Source organism: Halictus rubicundus, chromosome 15 (genome assembly GCF_050948215.1).
Source record: "Halictus rubicundus isolate RS-2024b chromosome 15, iyHalRubi1_principal, whole genome shotgun sequence".
Lineage (NCBI taxonomy): Eukaryota > Metazoa > Arthropoda > Insecta > Hymenoptera > Halictidae > Halictus > Halictus rubicundus.
Genome location: NC_135163.1, coordinates 9,964,861 through 9,974,395, shown reverse-complemented (window position 1 = coordinate 9,974,395; position 9,535 = coordinate 9,964,861).

The window sequence follows — 9,535 nt, the reverse complement described above, 5'->3', positions numbered from 1 at the left end:
TTTGCATTGGAATTCTGAGTGTCAACGAACGTTTGATTACGCGGAAGATTTCGTGGCTGGGCGAAAGACCTGCAAAACTGGCGACGGTCGTCGATGTGGACGCCATTTCGATTTCTCGACGATCACTGTTGTTTCAAGGTACAGCTACGGACGGAGATAAAAATTCACCTCTTTTTCTTGCAATTTCTGCGATGCCACGCCGCATCACTGATTCTCAAACTTTTGCCTCGGGCTACACGGCCTAGCCTAGCGGAACAACTTCGAGAAATTAGCGAACCCTCGTCGCCGTCGTGATCCTGTCTGCATTTCCTTCCGATTGGTCTGTAGTTTCGCCTAAGCTAGTTTTAGAACGCGTTTCGACCAAATGAGGTACGAAGCGATTAAACAGATGATCGCCTAACAAGACCAAGTTTAACGAGTAAGCCAAACGAAGGGAAACTACCAAATCAAAGAGTATACGACTTCCTTGATTGCGTTTGCTGAGTACATACAATCATGCGTTATTATGCAAAATCACCTGATGCGACGTTTGAGTTCTTCCGAATTTATGCATGTCGTAAATCACGCAGTCGCCTGATGTGGCGGCTGAATTCTTTCGAATTTGTGCAAGCAATCGGAAATCGTTTGTCGAAACATTCTTTGAATTTACTTGGAAGACTCCAACCATTGCACCGGCTCGATAGCAAAAGTTTTACATTAGTGCGTTATATTACGAAAAAGGTTCGAAATTATCTCTTCGCTCCTATCTCTACCCTGGATACTTCAGGACTGTTGAAGTAGCGTACGAGCTAAGCGTCAGTGTTTTATTAGCCGAAGTAGCAATCGTTAAGCTTCAGAAGCCCACGAATGGTCGTCGGTAGATATGTAAACTCTGGGAAATTAAATGGCCCGATTAATCGGCGGAAGGAATGCACGCATTTCTCCGAGTGAACTCGAGGCATGCGGCAGAGTTCGGTTTTCTCGAACCGCGCTGTGAACTATCTAGATCCGATCGCAACAACAAACGGCGCATCGAAGTCTCCGGCAAAGGTATTCGGAGATACTTCGGGCCATAAACGAGCGTACGAAGCGCATGCTCTCGACGATTACTCGAAATGCTTTACCACTCTATTCTTCGGGAAGTCTCGTAATCTACTTCCATTCGCCTGAAAAGGGAAACTTGTCTTTCCATGAGACACAGCAGGAATAATAGCAACACTATTTCACATTTTTAAGGAACTCGAGCCGTAGAAAGATTGGTCTGCGCATTTGTCCATAAATTAGGATCGGAATCGGAGCTCTAGATTTCTCGCGGAAGCGAGAACAAAGTCACAAGTATCGCCGCGGATCTGCATACATCAAGGCGACACGGTATTCATCTAAACGGGACATCTGTTTAAGAATTCACTCGAGTACGCGCCGGCTCGAGACAGAATGATGAATCTCGAGATTCCGCGATCTCTCGCAGGTGCAGCGTAACACGCGGTTTCGCCGCGAAACTCTTTCTCGGAAGAGCCGGCCAAGTCCGTTTTCCGGAGTCTCGCATTGAGACATAGCCGCTTGTTCGCTGGCACGTGCTCGTGCTCGCGCTCGCGCGGAACAAAAGTTGCGAGCATATTCCGAGCCGGTTCTCGTTGCTCTCGGCTCTTCTGCTTCCTCCTCGGCATCGATAACAGCGCGTTATCTTACGCGTGCCATCGGCTCGATTGTGCAGAACGTCGACACTCGTCGCGTCCTCGTCATGGTGCACGCCGCGCCGCGCCGCTCGCGACATGCCTTGATCGCATAATTTATGCCTTCCCGACGCTCGGCTCTTCGTATCGCGTAGCTTGCCGCGTGTAACGCAGCCCGGGTTGCACCGGCAGCCTTGCGGATTCTTTGCGGTTCTCTTTTTTCGGTCGACGAGTAACATGCGCTGCGCCGACACGCTGCCGCGCGCTGTAATTTCCCGGCACGCGTTCGAAAAGTCTCTCGTTTGATCGAGGCGTCGAACGGGACCGTTCCGCCTGGGGAAGCGTGCATCGCGTCCCATTTTAATGGGAATCGCCTATTGTAATCGGAAATCAGACTTTTATCGGTGAAGAATAAAAATGCTCCAGGCCGTGGAGGGTGAAGTAAGAATTAATTTGTGTACCATCTTCTCGCAGAATCGATTTCCGGTATGCGTAGCGGTAGTTCGATCCTGTACGCGACACTTGCGACTAGTTGCGCACGGTCGAGCGAGGCGCGCAAACGGGAGGTGCTTCCGAGGATCGTAAAGCAACGAATAAGCGAAACAGCGTCGTAACCACAATTTGTTCTCGTTCGAAGATTTTATTGAGTATCCGAATTGAAAAGACGTCGGCAATTTACGCACATTGTCGCCGGTTTTATTGCGTTCGAAAGCATGAATCGCCAATGCGAACGCCGCTGCGATGAAATACGCCCGGGGTTTAACCGGTTTCACGTATAGGTGGAGATGGGTTATAGTGCATTATTAGCGAGCTACGGACTTCTAATTTACGACCAAATGGATCGGGCTTCGGGTATCGAGCATTGGCTAACGCGGAATAAGTTTATAGCCGGACCACGTATCCCGAAGCCCGGCGCTGCGTTAGAGTTTCAGGGCGCCCGTGAAAACACGTATGTATGCCGCAAGCGGACTCGTCCGTCGATTTAACTCGAAACTCCAGCATTAGCATACGTCGATAAAAATCTGATATATATGATTTTCATTCATCGCGCGAACTGCCGACAGATTCCTCTCCGCCGAGATGATTTGCTGCTCGCTATCGACAGGACGATTTGCATATCTACGTCAACGTTCCGCTGTACACGCGAGACGTTCTTTAATCTCCGGCAAAGATGTATTCGTTGTTCGTTAATTTATTAAGAAGCAACTGCTGCTTGAAGTCGACGATTTTCAATTTTTTCCGCTCTGTGCGTTTTCTACTCGATCTACCTTTTCTACAACTTTCAAATGTTTATTTCGCACGGACATCTGCAATCCAATTACTAGGATTGGACTTGTAAGAGGAATGACGCTACCGACATTGTAAGAGATTCGATTGGTACGATTGAAATACTCGGTAAATGCAGGTTCGCCGAGATTGCCGGTGCCGGTGACTATAGATCGGAGAGTGCACTTACGAAAATGAAGGGGGGACATTAAAGGGAAGGAAAGATCTTCCGAGAAAGAACGCAGTTTCCGGCGACGCCGCTGCACCGTGGCCGAATACAGTTATTCGCCGGACTAATTTCACCGGCGGATAATCATTTGATATTCTTTCCGTTGATAAAAGACGCCCGGCCGTTACGGGACGCGCAAATTGAGAATATTCGATGTAATGAATACCTGGCCAGCCGTACTTCGGTGGTAATTTCGTCTCGGTACGGAAATTATACATTTCGAGATTTCCGCCGAAACGATTATTTCCGACGCGGTGGACCCACGGTTTTGCGGTGGTCGGCAAAGAACGAGGCAAGAAGCCACCGACGAAACGAGATCGATCGAAGGGATCGAGCGAACCTGTTATTCGATCGTATAAAATACACCGAGGATCGGGGGTTGGAGTTTCGAACGCGAGCGCGCGCGCGCGGAATTCGTGGACCGCGAGGATTCGCGGAGCGGAAGGAATCCTTTAAGGCTTATGACTCTTAATGACTCGTTAACCGTTGCTGATACAACTCCGAGATGAGAAAAAGCGGGAAGGAGAGACGACACGGGTCTCCGCGCGATGTTTTACGTGCCCCGGATTCGCATTATCTCGGCCTTCTTGCCCGGACTGACATATTCTGCGAAATTCCGCGCGATCCCTCGCGGGAAACGCGACCGCGGGCACGCGTGATAAATGAATCGCAATTTTCGAGGCGTCCGTACGGCCATATGTTATTTGCGCAAACCGAATTGCTAACGGTCTCGGCGAAATGCTCGTTAAGGTGGTTACTCTGTGGCTTCGAACTTTCAAAAAATTATTCCCGAATGAATTCCTTTTCTCGCCGTTTTGCCACCGGGCACGAGAAAATCATGGGAGATTCTGTGTTCCCGATCTTCTTGAAAATTTCATCCGACTGTCCCGAAAGTGTGTTTCCACAGTGAATCGAGTAACTTGTAACAAGAATTCATGTGCCGGTGTTTACGCGAAACCTGTTCAACGGTTGCCGATGTCGTAATAATTTAATTGAGTTGCGCTTAAATCGAACCGTGGCGGACACCTGTATAACGGCCGTGAAATTGCGGTGCTGTTCGCACAACAAGGTGTTTACGAGTGCGCGCTTGCATTCTCGCGGTGCAGCAATGTCATTAAAGCACGCGTTTGAAGTGACGCAAAAATCGAGGAGGCGTCAGCAATTGTTTCTTCCACTCGAAACGAAACCGGGCGAAACACTTCGAATTTAATTGTTCGTTTATTTCGGAGAACGTGCGGCCCGGGGTACTGTTATCCCTGGCACGTTTATTTGACAGATTTTTGATAATTGCTTGCGCGTAAGTAACGGTACATCGTGCGGCGTAATTTACGACTTTCACGATCTTGATCGAGGGACGATCATTCGTGTAAATTATTTCTGATCACGAGTGTTTATTTATTGCGTAACGCATTCGCCACACATGAGTAATCTCTACTGACTTTGCGATGTGTGCGTTTCGTGCAGGGTAGCGGTGTTTGCTTTTAAAATTACGCGAAGTTGTTCCTTGTCGGTTCCTCCGTTGATGAATTACAGTTGCCGCGGTTCCATCGTGATTAATGGCAATCGGACCGGCTCCTTAAACCCTCTCTGCCCGGAACCATTCAATTTAAAATCAAACCCATGAAATCGTGCACTTTCATGCACCGTTCGCCGAAGAAACAATGTCCCAGACATTTTCTCGCGTTGCAAACGAGTTTATTCTATTCGAATAGTAAGCGTTAATTGGTCAAGGCTTCTTCATCGCTTCTACATATCGAAAGAAAACTAAAAATTGAAATATCGGAGTCAGTCGGAAATGACTCCGCCATAGGCGCAGGACTCGCAGGAGTCCGTTTAGCCTTGCGGGAAGCGTGCACCGTTTCCGGTTTACAATTCGAGGTAGTGGAAGAGGAGGGATCGCAGACGAAGAGCAAAATCGAGTCACGAGATGGTACGTGACCGATTGCAAAGCGGAATGTCGCGTTCTGTGTCAAGGTGGACGGCAACTGGCGGAGATTGCATCGCCGTCACGAACTGCTCGACAATATGGAATATATCTTTGACTTTGAATCTGTCGACTGTTCGGCTCGCGTCATCTCTGCCTCGATGCGTGCTGTCCCCTTCAAAGCTGGAACATTATCAAGGAGGTACAACATTTTTGGGACACCCCGTATGTCTTACAGTTTTGCTTTCCGTGTAGGTCAGCTGATCGGGTTACGAAGAGCGTGCTCTCCATGTACGGCGAAGAAGGACTCGAAACAAGAGCGGGAAGATCGATCATCGCCGACCGGCGAGTCGATTCAGCGAGGAGAAGATCCATCTTAATTCCTGCGACGCACTTTAAACGGGACCGATATCGTAAAGAAGAGTTAACGACGCATGATGCACGCCTATAGAACAGCCGAACACTCCGGTCACCGACAGCGAGGCGAGTTGACTTAATTCTCGAGGATAAGAGACCCGGCTCGATGAGAATGCGTGCCGGTAACCGGAACGTGGAAGCGTATCGGCGATCAAACCGTCGTTCTTGCTTACCCGAGAGCCCACGGAGCTCGGTTCGCATTACAATCAACTAATAATTACGTCCGTAATTTGATATCCCGCGGACGCGCCACTGCCGTCGCATCAAGGCAGACGTAATCACGAGAGACGCGGTCTTTCATTAAATACGCGTTAAGCGCCGGTCTCATCCAGCCCTTCCGATCGCTTAAGCTTTATTCGTGAACGATCGAAACTCGATAATTGATCTCCCTCCATCGGGCAATTATAACGTACTGATCGCGATCGAGGGAACACGCGAGCTTCCTGCGCTGGGTTCATTGAATTAGCACGTATCGAATGAGAATTTTATTAATTGCGTTCAATTGAATGGAAATCTCGAACAAGGGCCCACGTGATACATGCAACGTAGATCCTTCTTCTGTATATCTTTGTTTTAAGTTAGTACGCGTTGATGTGAAACTGTAAGGGGATTAAATTTAGTCTTGATGAATAGAGGAGAGTTCCTAGAATACAATAATGTATATCGTCGTTAAATTAAGCGACTTTTAATGGCTGCTGATAATGGAAACGCTCTTTAAATTCTCTTTAACCACTTTGAGGGCTTCTATACATACACATAACACTATTTTCGAGCAGTATTCCATACAAAGATTTCTAAAAAATAATCCCTGTAATGAAAACAGGAGTTTGCGAAGCGGGACCCGCGATGGTCCCGTCTCGAGATCGAGGGCACTTCGGTGGCTGGATCGTTTACGGATCCACGTTCTTCCTCGCGATTGCGACACGTCGGACACGTTAGAAAACGTCGGCCGTGAAATCTGTTATCCCGTTCGATTTGAATATTCATACCCCCGTCGAAAACGAGACGCATTTGTCATGCCGGCGTACTTCTGGATACATAGGTATCGTTCCCCGGTACCGTTCCGAGCATAAATTTCACTCGCTAGAACGACTGTTCCCGAAAAACACATTCGCATGTTTAGGAATAGCTATTCACCATAAACGAACCCGAGCTGAGCCCGGATAACTTAATCTAACGCGAGGCGAGGCCCTCGTTCGACGGATTCGTTGTCCAATAAAACTCTCTGTTACGACATTTTCGCTGCGTGTAATGCGTATCGATATTTCCACCGAACTGCCGCGCGTTCATTATAGGCGGACACATCTCCGAAACATGGAAACACCATGATCCGTCGTTGTTGCTTCTTCTTTTCGTGATTATGGAGATGTAATTGACGTGGTCGGTCCTATTCGCGGGAATTTATGGCACTTCGGGCAGATACGAAAAATACAACGTATTTACGTTTCTCTTTCGGAGGTTGGACAGTTTAATATATCTACCTGTCCGCGGTTATCGATGGTACAGATCGATTTATCGTTTCGGAGACTCCCTGTGTTTGCGTTGCCGGTTTCTCTTCCCGAAACTCGTCCGTCGCGCGGGTAAAATAAAGTTAAATCAGCTTCTTTGTCTCTCGTAAAACCGCCGATTTATTATTAGGCTATGCAGAGAGAATAAAGTATCAGGAAAATTACCATGATCGTATCGAAAATCTCGCATGGCCGCACCGTCATTACTCCCGTAACCCGAAACCATAGCTTACAAGTGCAAACATTGCACCTTTGTGTTTTCTTTGACATTTTTAACGACTACGTGCGCGACGATGATTATTATTATTATTGAAATACCGTTCCCAGGAGGCTACTCGATCCGTCAGTTTTTGCGACCAGCATCTTATCGAAATTACGTCCGCGGGACCATGTTAAATAATACTATAAAATTACGTGGGCTTGTAGCGGTGTAGCTTCCATCTTCCTGGAGCCACGTTCTTCCTTAGTTTCTCAATTTTCGACGACAACGTGTCCCGAGGCGTTCTTCAAAAAATTGAAAAGAATTTGACACACTTCTCAATTCTCCATTACCCGACTAATAACCAGTACAGATCATCTAGCACCTGACCGTTCCATTATCCGAACACTGATGCGGTCAGCGGCCTGTCCGTTTGTCTGCCCGGCTGCGCAAGGGTTATCGCGTTCAGGCATCTTTTCAGATTAGTACAAGCTGTCGGAAAAGAGTGTCGCGTCCATGATACAAACAGCTGACTTAGGAGGGTCGACCGGAAAAGTTCGACCGGTCCATGGACTCGACTTGGAAATATTTATTGTTACGGCCCCGTTGACACGCCGTTCGGATTACTTGAACATGCATCGCTTGCTTTACCAAGATCGAGAACGAATATTTCTCTCTCGAGAACACGGAGGAAGTGGTCCTTCGCTGTCGTAGTGCACAGCATTTGTTTGATCCGACTACAGATTGGATCGCGATCCACCGTTAAGGAGGCATTCCGGTTTTGAATTTTCGAATATTCACTTCGATATTGTACCTCGAATGCCGGTAAATATTTCTGCAAAACGCGAGAAAAGATTGGTAAAAGAAAAGACAGCATTCGAAACGAGAGACCGAGAGAAGACAGCCATTTTCCACCGAAAAGGCAGAAAATCGAATAAATTGTACTTCGTTATCGACCCGTTTCGCGTTATCGGCGTGACCATCGTCGTAAAAGAAGCTCCTCCCCTTCGTTCGCGACTTTATTAGTCAGGACATTTCAATAATTATGCAGAAGACACGGAGCGTGATATTCGTCGGTGACTCAACCCGTTGTATGAAGAAACCAAATCGGATACTGGATCTCACAGTCGAACTCGGGTATCATGTTATCTGGACCACTGGTTTGACCAACTTTTTCGTCACTGCTCCGTTAATGAGCTCCTTAAAATCGTTTTTTTACTCGAAAGTGAACATCGCCGCGACAGATAAAGAGCAGTACCTTTATCGAATCCATTAGCATTATGAATCGTTTGATCGTGACGGTGCAATTTATCTGGTCAGTGTGCTTTCGGGTGTTGGTTTGCACCTTTCTTGATTTCTCAAGGTGCAGCTCCAGGAACGGGCTGCATAACCCAAATTAACAAGTGTGCGGCTGGCGTGTACCACATTCGATTAACATAATTACAATCGGCTAATTAAAATCGTCGGTGGAGCGTTCATCTGTGCGCAGAGTAAAAATATTCCCGATCGGTTATAGGTGGACAGTGGATTTTCTGCAATTATGACAAAAACATCAGAAGAACGATTCATTTTTGCTAACAACAGCTAACATTCTCAAATTCTTCTATCTTTCTAGTTCCCTGTATCCCCACGTTTGTTTACTCATCGCACAGGTCCCTTTCACTAGTTGCCTGCTCGCGTTCAATGTTACCTGAAATTCTTTTAGATATCGCTTTCGAAACGCAAAGTGAGAAGTTTAGAGTTTGAGGACGTTCGATGCGCGTCGCGAGTCGAGTTCTCCGGAAGCGTTTCGACCGATGCTCGGCCAACATCCGCGTTACGGACCGTCGAATCTCCGTACGCGTGCGAAAGAGAAAATACTTCTGACCGGGGACAGATGTTTGCCGTGAAACACATAACATCGGCCAAGCTTCGTCCCGTTTCCCGAACTTCCGATACAAATAGCGCGCGACTCCGTTTGCTCCGTCGTAAACCACCGCCTTCTGCTCCCTGGACCCGTTGCACGCTCGGCACGACAGTCTCTCCTTTCTCCGGGAAGCAGCCAGTTTGCTCGGCTGTGCAAATTTGCCGGCTGCCGAAGTGTGCGGAAACCTGGCAGTTTCATTTCAACCGGGCGAAAGTCAACGATCTCCCGACACCAGGAAATCGTTCTGTATCGTACTCTCGATCTCCGAATCTCGGGAGACTTTCCTCCTTCGTCCACGCAATTTGTTAATTCTCGTGAGAAGAATGTCAGCTGAATTGGACTTTTTTGCACATCTCAAAAAATCGATCCAGCACACTGAATATTCATAGGCGTTTATGTAACTGTGCGTCGTTTATTAATCCACCACTCCTGCC